The following is a 12819-nucleotide window of genomic DNA, read 5'->3' on the forward strand; positions in this document are numbered from 1 at the left end:
TATTCTTTTTCAACATAAGTTACTATAAGATATTAAACATATTTCCCTGTACTATACAGTATAAACTTGCTGTTTATTCTATACATAATCAGTATCTGCAAACCTTGAACTCGCAAGTTATCCCTTCCCAAACCGTCTCCCCTCTGGTAACCATAGTTTGGTTTCTATGTCTCTGTGTCTGTTTCTGCTCTGTAGATAAGTTTCTCTTTCTTTGTTTTTTTTTTTTTTTTTTTTTTTTTAATTCCACATATGAGCGATCTCATATGGTATTTTTCTTTCTCTTTCTGGCTTTCTTCTCTTAGAATGACATTTTCCAGGTCCATTCATGTTACTGCAAATGGCATTATTTTATTATATTTTATGCCTACGTAGTAGTCTATGGTATAAATATACTGCAACCTCTTTATCCAGTCATCTGTCAGTGGACATTTAGGTTGTTTCCATATCTTGGCTATTGTAAATAGTGCTGCTGTGAACATTTGGGGGAAGGTGTCTTTTTGAATTAGGGTTACTTCTGGATATATGCCCAGGAGTGGGATTGCTGGGTCATAGGGGAAGTCAATTTTTTGTCTTTTGGTGAATCTCCATACAGTTTTCCACAATGGCTCCACCAAACTGCATTCCCAGCACAGTGTAGGAGGGTTCCAATTTCTCCACAGCCTCTCCAGCATTTATTGCTCGTGAACTTCTGAATGATGGCTATTCTGACTGGTGTGAGGTGATACTTGATTGTAGTTTTGATTTGCATTTCTCTGATAATGATATTGAGCATTTTTTCATGTGCCTATTGGCCATTTGTATGTTTTCATTGGAGAAAAGTTTCTTTAGCACTTCTGCATATTTTTGGATTGAATTATTTACTTTTCTTTCTTATGAAGTGTAAAAGCTCTTTATATATTCTGGGAATTAACCCCTTGACAGTCTCATTTATTGTAAATATTTTCTCCCATTCCATAGGTTGTCTTTTTGTTTTGCTTACTGTTTCCTTTGCTGTGAAAAACTTGTAAGTTTAATTAGACCCCACTTGTATATTTTTGCTTGTATTTCTATTGCTTGAGTAGACTGCTCTAGGAGAACATTGCTGAGATGCATGTCAGATGTTTTGCCTACGTTTTCTTCTAAGAGGTTTGTAGTGTCTTGTCTACATGTTTAAGTCTTTAAGCCATTTTGAATTTATTTTTGTGTGTGCTGTGAGGGAGTAGTCTAGCTTCATTGATTTACATGCAGCTGTCCAGTTTTCCCTACACCATTTTCTGAAGAGGCTGTCTTTACTCCATTGTATGTTCTCACCTCCTTTGTCAAAGATTCAATGACCAAAAGTTTTTGGGACTATTCTTGATAATTTTTTTACCCATTCATTGATGGATGGACATTGTTTGTAACTTTTGGCTACTCTGAATGATACTGCTATGAATATTGATGTGCAAATTTTTGTGAGAATATGTTTTCATTCTGTTGGCTTTACAGTTGGCCCGCCATATCTGTAGTTTCCACTTCATGGATCCAGATGGCTGGTTGTAAAGGGACTCGAACATCCTTGGATTATGGAACCCAGGGTGGTGGGTTTCTGAAACCAACCCCCCGAGGATACTGAGGGATGACCCTATATGTAGGAGTAGAATTGCTGAGCCATATGATAACACTAAACTTTTGAGGAAACACCAGACTTTTCCAAAGAAGCTGCACCATTGCCCCTTTCCAATGGCTGCATATTGAGGGTTCCCATTCCTCTGCCTCCTGACCGACACTTTTTATTGTCCGTGTTTTGATTATAACCATCCTAGTGGATGAAAAATGAGATCTCATTTTGATTTTGATTTGACTAGTGATGCTGAGCATCTTTTCATATGCTTATTGGCCGTTTGTGTATCTATTTAATTCCTTGGTAAATTTAAAAATTGGGTCGATTTTCTTTGTATTGGTCAGTTGTAAGCATTTGTTTTATATCCTGGATACTAGTCTCTTATTAGATATATGCTTTGCAAATTTTTTCTACTATTCTGCAGATTGTCATTCCACTTTACTTTTTTTAAATATTAAGACAATTTCTTTATAGGGGAGGTAATTAGATTTATTCATTTATTTTATTTATTTATTTATTTTTTGCCAAGCATGCACTCTATCACTTGAGCTACCCACTTCCCCTTTCATTTCACTTTCTTGATGATGTCATTTTTAACAAGTGGTTATAATTTTGAAGTCCAGTTTATCTGGTTTTTTTTTTTATCACTTCTGCTCTTGGTATTGTATCTAGGAAACCATAACCTATCCTAGGACCACAAAGATTTATACTATTTCTTCTTTTAGAAAGTTTATAGGTTTAGATTTTACGTTTCTGTCTGTGATCCATTTTCAATTAATTTTTATTTGTTATATACAATAGGGGGTTTCAGATTCTAAATTCATTCTTTTGCCTGCAGATACCCAGCTTTCCCTGCACCATTCGTTGAATAGACTATTCTTTCAATGGAGTGTTGTTGGCACCCTTGTTGAAAACTGACTGTAAATGTAAGTTTCCCCCCTGGAATTTTTACTGTGTCTCATAGATTTATGTATCCAAACTTATGACAGTACCATAATGACTTCAGTACTATAGATTTGTAGTAACATTTAAAGTGAGTCCTCCCACTTTGCTCTGCTTCTTCAAGATTGCTTTGGCTGTCCTGGGCCCCTTGCACTTCCATATGAATTTTGGGATCAGTTTTTCAATTTTTGCAAAGAAGTCAGCTGGAATTTTGATAGCAATTCCACTGAATTTGTAGATCACTTTGGGGAGTCTTAACATTTTTAACAATATTGTCTACTATTCCATGAACATGGGATGTCTTCCATATATGTAGATCTTCTAAAATTTTTTCAGTGATACTTCAAATTGTTCAATGTACAAATCTTGTAAATTTTTGTTAAATATATCTCCCATTTTATTTTTAATGCTGTTGTAAATGGAAAGGCTGAGCTTCTTAAGGGTGGGACTATATATCAATTTGTTTATTTCTAGGATTCCTACACATCAAATACACTAGGTTTATATTTGCTACATAAATCTATCCACAACTCTTCCCTCCCCTGTGTTATAAAAAACCAAGACCCAGGTTAAACTACCTCAACACCTATGTGGAATTGAGAAATGAGACCCTTGGGTGGGGCTTTGTGCAGATGATACTGAGAGCTTATTTAGGATGGCTTCATCTTAATTTCTTTTAAACAATCCTTTCAGTGTATATAGTCAGATACATTAAGAACATGCCCTTTTGATGTACAGAGGAGCTAAGACTATCATTTTCAAATAATTTCTAGTGAGAATGTTGTACTTGAAACCTAATTTGTATCTATCTTTGAAGATTTATGTTTCAGGAGCTTTGACTAAAGAACACCTGTCTTTATTCAATAACGACAACTAAATGCTCAAACAACATGTAAGAGTTTGAGCTGTAACTGGAGGCAGCGCTTACCTCTACCAATACACTTGTGCTGATCTGCTCAAAGGAGTTCGTCCAACTGTTTGTCAGTAGTCTGTTGGACAAATCCATAAAACATTGATTTAAGGTTGCTGGAATGCAACATATTCTTATTAATACTAAGTAAGCCCATATTGAGTGCTTACTGTATGTTGGGAATTGTCCCTCAGACTCACATGAATTTTATTTCTCTGAAAACATTACATATTTCCTTGCTATTCCCACTTTACAGATAAGGAGTCGGAGGATTAAGTTTTCTCTCTTTTTGGGGGAGCTCATTATCAATGACTGGAAGTTGTAAGGAAAAATATATTGATTCATCCTGAGAAAATATTTTTCTGAGAGTCAGCATTGAAGAGGGTGACCACTGAAGAAGGTGATCATTGTTCGAGTGAGACGAGCCCCGTGTTGTACGGAGTCAGCATCCCAGTCCTGGACACGGCACTGTGCTGCTTGGTGGGTGAGGCGGCGTGGCCGCGCAGGGAACGAGGATGCCGGGCCGTTGGGCTGTGCTCAGGCCTGGTGAGGCTTTCTCTGAAGAGCAGTGGACCGTCAATGACAGATTTTAAGTAGGGGAGTGGGGTGCTCTCTTAGATCACTTTTGTGTTTGTAGAAGGCTTGCAAACATTCAGTAGGCTCGGGAGAAAGTGATGTGACGAATCAGAGTAGGGTGGCTGCGAGGTGTAGCAGTGTTCAATATTCAAGTGGTTTTCAGTCCCATGTTTGTGGCTCAGTAGACGTGTCACTTTGGATGACGCACTCAAGGAAGTGAAACAATTTATCTAATCAATTGAAGCAGTGATATACCCAATTCCCAGGACTGTTGTGGAGATCCAGTGAGATAACATTTGCACAGTGTGCAGCGTGGTCCCCAGCCCAGAGTCAGTGCTGAGGGAGTGCCTGTGAGTACCTGGTAAGTCAGGTGTGGGTGGTGGGGCTCAGTGACTGAGGAAATCTGAGCCCTGAAGGAGGGGTCCAGTCACATCTGTGAGTGATGGGCCTGAGCTGGGAGGGGCAGAGAGACCTTCCCTCCCAACCAGGGGCCCTGGGCAGGACGGCTATGGGAGGGGCACCGTGAAGTCAGCTCTTTGCAGGTGGAGTTGGAGTTGCCCTTGAGACAACTAAGTGCAGTGTCACGAGCTCACAGAGGAGGTCTGGGCCCGGGCTGTGCTTTTTCCTATAATCTCAATCCCTGAGGACGCCGAGGTATTGATCACTGAACGTGAAGACATACTTTACAGGACAAGTGAATAGTAGTATCATCTCTGTCATCAAAGCTCACGTCTCTTTATTCATCACCCACTTTGTTAATTGGATACTTACAGGGCGGTTCTTCACCGCCCTCCCCTAGGCTCAGGCTCCACAGTAAAGAGCTGGTGAGCCTCCCTCTTTTCCAGAAGAAGACACATTTAGCTGGTAGCCTTCTATACCTCGCCAGACTTAGAATTTTAATTTGTTGTTTTAATTCTATTATCTGTTGGTCATCTCCTGACAGGAGAGAGGTTTTACCTCATGGTCATGTTTCAATTAGCTGTTACTGAGAATTGATAATCTGATCCATAGTGTATGTACTATATTAACTTTGTAGAGTACTTATCATTTTTCTTTCTTTGCCCTTAAATTTTGTTTGCCCCTTCAAGTTTCTATCCTATTTCGGGCCATATTTTTTTTAATTAAAAAATGTGTGTTAGTAGTTAAGAAAACAAAAGCAAAGAAACAATGCACATGATACCTAAATTTAGAAAATATCTATTGTGTTTTTTGTCTCGGCAATGGAGGGTTCTAGAAACTCGTGAAAACATTCATTACAGAAGTTCCTTAAAATGCTGATTAAGAAATAAATCCTTCCTTCCTCATCTTTCAAGCTGCACAGCTAATTTTCAAGAAAGTGAGGGGAAATCCTCAGAATCCAAGTCATACCAGAAAGCAGGGATTCTGGGAGATACACGAGCCTTAGAAGCCCTGGGGTGCCGGTTGGCTCCTGAACTGTGTGTTAGTTGCCCTGGCAGGAGGGCGGGAGGTGAGCCCCAGGCCTCTCACACTGGGAGTTGGATGGCTCATCCTATGTAAGGCCAAGCACATCCTGAGAATCCTGTTTAATAAAGTGTGAATTAGAAAGAAAGACAAATATCATTCCTCAAGGCAAGAAATTAAGGAAAGTCAATTTTTGGGGAAGCAGGGAAAAAAAACAAATCCAAAGTAAGGATTTAGTTTAAAGCTGTTCTGGCATGAGAGTGACCACAATCTCCTGGCAGAAAATCACAGCTCCTCCTGGAATGAGAAGTTGTGTTTTGAATGAATCAGTGAACAGCCATTCCGAAAAAGGCCTCCTGAGTCTTCTGGATCAAGATACTAGACCCAAACAGCTCTCTTCCATGGTCTCATTTAAATAACCAGAAAGGTTTTAAAGGAAAGAAGCCATAATCATAGTTCTATTTATTGACATTAGTATATGCTAGGAATTCAGAGGTGACTATGGAGTTGTCTCCTCTTTTATGGACCTTACTTTCTGTTTGACATAGTTGGGGAGCTGGGTGGAGGGGGGTTTTAGTCTGTTGCAATTAGCTAGGAATGGAAATTAAGAAAGCAGTGAAGGGTGGGTGACATTTTTAGCTGAGGACAGTCCTGTTCAGTTGGCTTTTAATTGCAGGCTCGATGAGTTTTCACTGGAGGGAATTGTTCTTACAGAAGATGGACTTAACTCAGGCCTCTTCAGAATGGACAAATGAACCTGGAGAAAGACAGTCAAATCTGTGCAGACATTGAAGTTCACGTGAACGTGCTGTATCCCTGAGCCAAAGATAGGACAAGTAGGCAGCACTTCTTGAGGACAGAGGAGTGGTTTTTAAGGTTCTCCAAGAATGAATCCCAGGGAACCGGGATGGCCAGTTGTCAAACTGTGACTTTGCTCTTTGGACGGTGTGCCCACCAAATGTATTTTCCGTTTATTAGTTTTCATTTCTCTTAAATACATCTCAGGTGATGAGGACGTGGGCACAAGCATTGGACGCCATGTCGAGATGAATTTGGATACCTGCCTAGAAGCGCGGGCACAGCTGCGGCTGCGTCATACATCTTGCCGCTCACCCCGTTGGCCGGCTCCGTAATCACGGCAGGGTGGTTCCTTGATGACCTGTCCGTCTCCTTTGTGACATTGTAACCCACCAAAGAACGGAGCGTATTAGCTTGGCTTTGTTCTTTTCCATCCTTCTCTTTGAATGGACTGATAGTGGACCCAGTTATGTTAGCAGATGTTTTACAAGTAGGGCTCTCAGTACAAACCTTGTAATCACCGCTGTGTGATCTAGAGAAGAAAGTTACATTCTTTCCAAATTGTTTTGATGCACTTATGTGGGAAAATGGTGTACTTTTGAATATGTATTTCCTCTCTGAATCATCATGGCTAGAGATGAATGTGGGCAGACATGGAATATGTTTTCTGTATTTGAACTGTATGGTCCCCTAAATTCTCCCCAGCTTTTTAAAGTCATCACTGGAGTGCTACCTCCAGAGTGTCCCAAAGCATCCACCACTGCCTGTTCTTCAGACACTGTGAGTTTCCAAGTTGGAGAAGGCTGCTAGCTGGTGAGGCATCCTCTGGCACATCCCTGGCTGGCTGATGTGGGCTTAGCACCCAAGACTTGGCAGATAGTAACTAACCACGATCACTTCCATTTCTGGGACACTCATGAAGGATTTTAGACGTATGCTAGTGGCATACGTTATTTCAATTAGTTTTCCCAACAATCATAATTAGATTTTTTCACCTGTATTAATAAGTAAACTGCCAAAGCAAGTGACGTGCAGACTTTGGACTGGAACACGGGTATTTCTGATCCCTGTCTCTGTTCCCTCCCCGGCCTATCCTTCCAGATGTCCAGGAGACTCTTCCTCAGTCTTGAGTTTCCCACTGATATTACCACTCTCTTTGTTTCTAGGAGAGGAAAACAAGTCTAAACTTACTTTCCAGTTGAAAATGGAATGGAGAGTTAACGTTGGAAGCTGGGAGAGTCTGTCCTGTGATGAAGTGGTCTCCGAGCCACTTCCACTGGGATGTCACATCACTGTCTGGGCCCTTTGCTCAGCCTGTGCACAGGTGACAGCACAGATGTGCCGAGCAGTCCTCCCGGACAGGGCAGTGCGTTGGAAATGAGTTTGGGGATTTGGTTTCATTTCATAGGTTTCTGAGGGCCTTGGCCTGGCACTTCGAGTGGGACCATTCCCTGTCCCACATACTCGTGCTCTGGGCCCGTGCAGACCTGATGTGGCCTCAGCCTGAGGCTCAGGGCCCGTGGTGAAGTGGAGCATTTTAGTCCAGGGTCTGTGGAGGCTCTGACAATTCTGGGTCGTGGGACATTGTCCAGGATGACAATAATTCCTCCCCGAGTTTCAGATTTCCTTGCCTGTGAGCCAGGGTAGTAATAGTTTCTGAGATGATTGTAATGATTCAGTTAGGAGGGCAGCGTGTGCTGGCAGGTAGCTGGTGCTTAAGGAGCAGAAGTCGCAGTCACTCTGTCAGCCTCGCACTGTGTGCTCTGTACTTAGAGAAGATGTGTGTTTGGTGAAAGTCCTGCCCAAATACTAGGGTCTAGATGAAACGTTGTTCCTTTACTTTCCCCTTCTTTTGCTCCTTCCTTTCTCTGCGTCTCATCTGTAGGGAGCAGATTCCTCTATTTCAGGGAATACAGGCCTTTCTAGGAAAAGGACAGGATGAACGTGGATAGGTGGGGCTGGAGGGGGTCTGGAGCATCTGCACAGCGCTGCTTCCCTGCATTTCTGCATCCGGTCCCATCAGTGCATGAAGTCAGCCTTCTTCTTCCTTCCTGTGTCATCAGGTCTCTATTTTATGGGAAAACCTTTTTTACGTGTCTTTTTTCACTTACATGTTTCGTTCAGATGCTTGCTGCTTTTCTCCCTGTGCTTCAGCATTCCTAGGAGAGAATTCAGCAGTGCAGCATCCTCTCCGAGCTCTATGAGTTGATCGGCTTCCACTGCAAGTCTGTCTTCTTCAAGTGGGTGGCCCCCGTGCAGCGCGCGGCCCCCGGCATCCCGGAGCCTGGCGGGAAGGCCTGCTACCGACTCCTTCCTCAGACGCTTCCTGGCTACAGTCTGTCACTGATTCTGCAGGAATTCAACAAAGGTTTTGGAACTAAAACATTGCTTCAGTCCGATTAACCATGCCTTGTTTGGGCCCTGCTCTCCTGTCTCATCAGGGTGAATTGTGATTCGTGTAGAACAGGACACAGCAGACTTTTTTCTGTCAAGGGCTTGGGAGTCAATATTTCAGGATCTGCAAACCTCCTGATCTCTGGTGCAGCTGCTCAGCTCTGCTGTTCAGACGCCAGAGCAGCCGGACAGTCCACACACCCACAGAGCTTTATTCACAGCAGTGGCTGGGGCTGGATTGGGTGTATGAACTGCAGTTTGTCCCCACAGCCTCCTCACTATTGACGCCTGCACCTGAGCGTGCATTTGCGACAATGGGTGAACCTACACTGATACGTCATCATCACCAAGAGCCCATAATTGACACTAGGATTTACACTTGGTGGTGTGCACTCTGTGGGTTTGGACAGATGTGCAATGACATGTATCCACCGTCACAGCATCATACAGAGTAGTTTGACTTAATGACTTAAAATGCTCCGTGCTGCACCTCATTCATTTCTCCTTCCCCTCTAGCCTCTGACAGCCACTGGTCTTTTAGTCTCTGTGGTGTTCCCTTTCCCAGAACTCCATACAGTTGGAATCAGACAGTTGCGGAACCTTCCCAGATTGGCTTCTTTCACTTAGTAATATGCATTTAAGGTTCCTCCATGTCTTTCCATGCCTTGATAACTCATTTCATTTTAACACCATAAATAGTCCATTTTCTGCCTGGACCACAGTTTATTTATCCATTCACCTACTGAAGAACAGCTTAGTTGTTTCTGAGTTCTGGTGATTATGAATAAAGCTGCTATTAACATCTGTATGCAGATTTGTGTGTGGACATAAGTTTCCATTTTGTTCAGTAAACACCAAGAAGCACAGTTGCCAGATCATATGGTAGCAGTACGTTTAGTTTTGTAAAAAATTGCCAGACCGTCTTCCAAAGTATCTGGGCCATTTTTCATTCCCACCAGCAATGCAAGAGAATTCCTGTCGCTCCACATCCTCACCAGCATTTGTTGCTGTCAGTGTTCTGAATTTTGGCAGTTCTGACAGGTGTGCAGTGATACCTCGCTGTTTCAGTCTGCAGCCCCTTGATGACAGATGCTGTGGAGCATGTTTCCATAGACTTCTTTGGCATCTAGTTTCCTTCTATGTTGAGGTGTGTGTTGAGGCATTTTGCTCATTTTTTAAGCAGGTTATTCATTCTTCTTGTTGAGTTTAAAGAGATTTTGGTGTATTCGGGATATCAGCCCTTTATCAATGTGTCCCTGCCCTTCACCTGCAGCACCGGAGTTGTCCTTTGGGTCTCAGTGGAGTGTCAGCTCTTCAAAGAGGTTCCCTGTCTTCCCTCAGCCTAAATACTGTCCTTGAATTTTTCACTTTCATTGACTCACTTTGTTCTTTTTAAATAGCATTTCCCATAATTTGTAAGTACATTAAAAAAAGGCAATGATTGAACACTGCCTCCCCCACCAGGCTGTGTGCCCTGTGAGAGCAGAGACCCTGTCCCCACTCACCATGTCCCATGACAGCACATGTCACATGTCCATGTAAATGTGTGTAACGTGGGGCCAAACCTGATGAGCAGCTATGACGACATGTGTTGGCTACCATTCATTGAATAGAGTTTGTTTCTTGATCTTAATTTTAAATCACATGAATGAAACATGTTTCTTTTGAAAAATAAAACAACAAAGCACACCTCCATGTGATTAATACTTTCTACTTAGCCTTCTGACCCAGGAGGGGACGTTCACCATCATTTTGTGGAGGAGGTTGGAGAGGTAAAGTAGGAGAGTGAGATCAAATAAAGTAAAAATGATAACTATCAGCTGGCTTTATTTTCACTAAGACAAATGTTACTTTAAACCATATCTCAGCTGTTGTTCTGTTGTTTTAAACACTTCTCATAGAACTAAATGGAAGCTCACTAAACCCTGAAAGGGAAATTATGTGCTCAGGTCCTGAAAAGTGTTTATGTCTATTTCTTGAAATGCACATTTTCCCTGCTGGTTACAGAAAGTCGCGGCGGGAACACAGCCGTGAGCTGTGTGTGTCTGCCGGCTTCACGGACTGCTCACTGTCATTTTCATTTTCTTGTGTTGCAGTGTATGAAGGTTTTCCATCAGACTGTTTGCTCAGCCCCTTCCTGAATGAGGGATTGAATTTTCCACAGGAAATCTTATGGAAGAGAGTGACAAGGCACATGGGTTTCCCAAAAAGCAATAGCTGTTGTAATAAACTCTCACATTGGTGAACTTTTTGAATACAAGCTAGTTGAAAATTTTATCACTAGGTCATATGCCACAAATCTGTCTTAAGAATACAAAGATTCAGATTTTATAGAAGAAGCAGTTTGAATCAATTATAAATTATAATTTGTACACTAGTTGGTGTTAGAACTTATACTCACTCTTACCATAATTGCCTGTGGTAGGAACTGGATCATTGTTTATTTATTTAAAAAAAATCCTCAAGGTTCTACTTGCCCCATTCTTGATGCGGCAGTGCTGAGTTTAGTTAAGTTGGGACATTCAGAATTCTTGGCTAGGTTTTCAGGACATTGATTTCAGCCTCTTTATCTTTTTTAGAATCTCTTCTTTGTGTCGGTCTTTGGTCTTTTGACAATCTGGAAATACTGCACGGATCTGTCTTTCCCTTTTTTCCTGTCTTTATGGGAAAAGATTTCTGTAAGACACACTAGTAGGACATTAAGGATTTTGTGTGGGGTAAGTTTGGTCGGCTCAAAGGATTTCAATTAATACGTATTAATACTTGCTATTCAGCTAATGATAAGAAAATTATAAAATAACTTAAGTATACATCAATAAATATAGTACAATAAGCCCATCACCCAGATTAAGGAATTCACAAACATTTCCATATTTCCTTTATTCAGACCTTTGTTCTTTTACTTGTCCTTTGTTGAAGTATTTGACAGCAAATTCAAGAAAACATGTCATTTTACCCTATGTACTCAAGTAGGGATGTCTGAAAAATGAGGGCCTTTTCTTTGATCAGGTTTTTCCATTTGACTTATGTGCTCATTAAGTACCAGCTGTATCAGGCATCTCACTAGGCATTAGGGATCCTTGGGGCAATGAGACAGTCCTGGCTCCCAAGGAAGTTAAGGGCTGATGGAAGAAACCAACACAGGAGCTTAGGTGCCTCACATAAGGTCCCTGCGGGATGACACCAATTGGAAAAAATTTGTGCACAATACAGTGGGATTCACAGAAGGGACTGGTCAGACTAGTAGGGCAGGCTGTGAGAGAGGCGGTCACCAGGGCTACAAGAGGAGGAATCATTTGATCAGAATCTGAAATCCTTTCTGCCAACCTTCCTACCACGCCCCTAGGGCCCATCACACACAACCCTGTGCTGTAACTGTTTTTGATTCCTGTTACCAAATCTCCTTCAGGAAGGATTTTAAGGTGGAAAATATTTAAAATCAGTAATTGTTGCCAGAAGGGACATAGAACAAGGAACATGGAAACAACACAAATGTCCATCAGCACATGACTGGATAAAGACAAGGTGATACATATCTACAATGGAATAATACTCAGCCATAAAAGATGCAATTTGCAGCAACATGGATGGACCTGAAGACTGTCATTCTAAGTGAAGTGGAGTGAAAAGAGAAAGAAAAATGCCATATGACTTCATTTATGAGGAATCTAATATTAATAGCAATAATAATAAGACCACAAATGAACTAATTGTTATTTTCATTTCTTGAATATGCTTAAGCACATCTGACTGTCCTTTGTGATTGGATTACCATATTCTGTTTATTATTGTTTTGTAGTTGGCTTTATTCCTCTGGTAACTATGTAAGTTTAAAAATCTGAAACTCTAATCTGTTCTTAGAAACAATAATTAGTACATATATGTAAACTAAAAAAATGCAGTATACTCTATACATGTATTTACATGCAATGTGTATGTGGAGTTGAACTGTAATAATTATACCTAATAATACTGAAAAAGGAAAAAAATAAAATAATATATAAAAAAACTAATCACCCCTCTTTAAATATTAAAACATTCAGTTCTGAGATTCTGTGAAAGACAGCATGGAAGTAGGTTTTTAAGATTTTCTCCTTGCTCCTCGGTGAGCAGCCTGGGCTGCACAGCTTGGCCGCCACAGGCCCCCAGGACTTGCCGGCTTGCTCCTCACTTGTTGGGAGGAAGATTAGCTGCT

At 41.4% G+C, this 12819-nt stretch overlaps 1 protein-coding gene across 16 annotated transcripts in view; it reads left to right on the forward strand.

Annotated features, from left to right (window-relative positions):
* The window catches only part of LOC141574964 (trafficking protein particle complex subunit 9-like), a 147852-nt gene extending 137539 nt beyond the window's left edge, over nt 1-10313 (forward strand). For 14 of the 16 annotated variants that reach the window (XR_012502126.1, XR_012502127.1, XR_012502122.1 and 11 more), the window contains one exon: nt 2421-10313. The gene's annotated coding sequence lies outside the window, so the exon portion shown is untranslated. The remainder of the gene's footprint in view (nt 1-2420) is intronic. The other 2 variants (XR_012502123.1, XR_012502121.1) reach the window with 2 other exon arrangements.
* Nucleotides 10314-12819: the final 2506 nt, after the last annotated feature.

This window comes from Camelus bactrianus, chromosome 25 (genome assembly GCF_048773025.1).
Source record: "Camelus bactrianus isolate YW-2024 breed Bactrian camel chromosome 25, ASM4877302v1, whole genome shotgun sequence".
NCBI lineage: Eukaryota > Metazoa > Chordata > Mammalia > Artiodactyla > Camelidae > Camelus > Camelus bactrianus.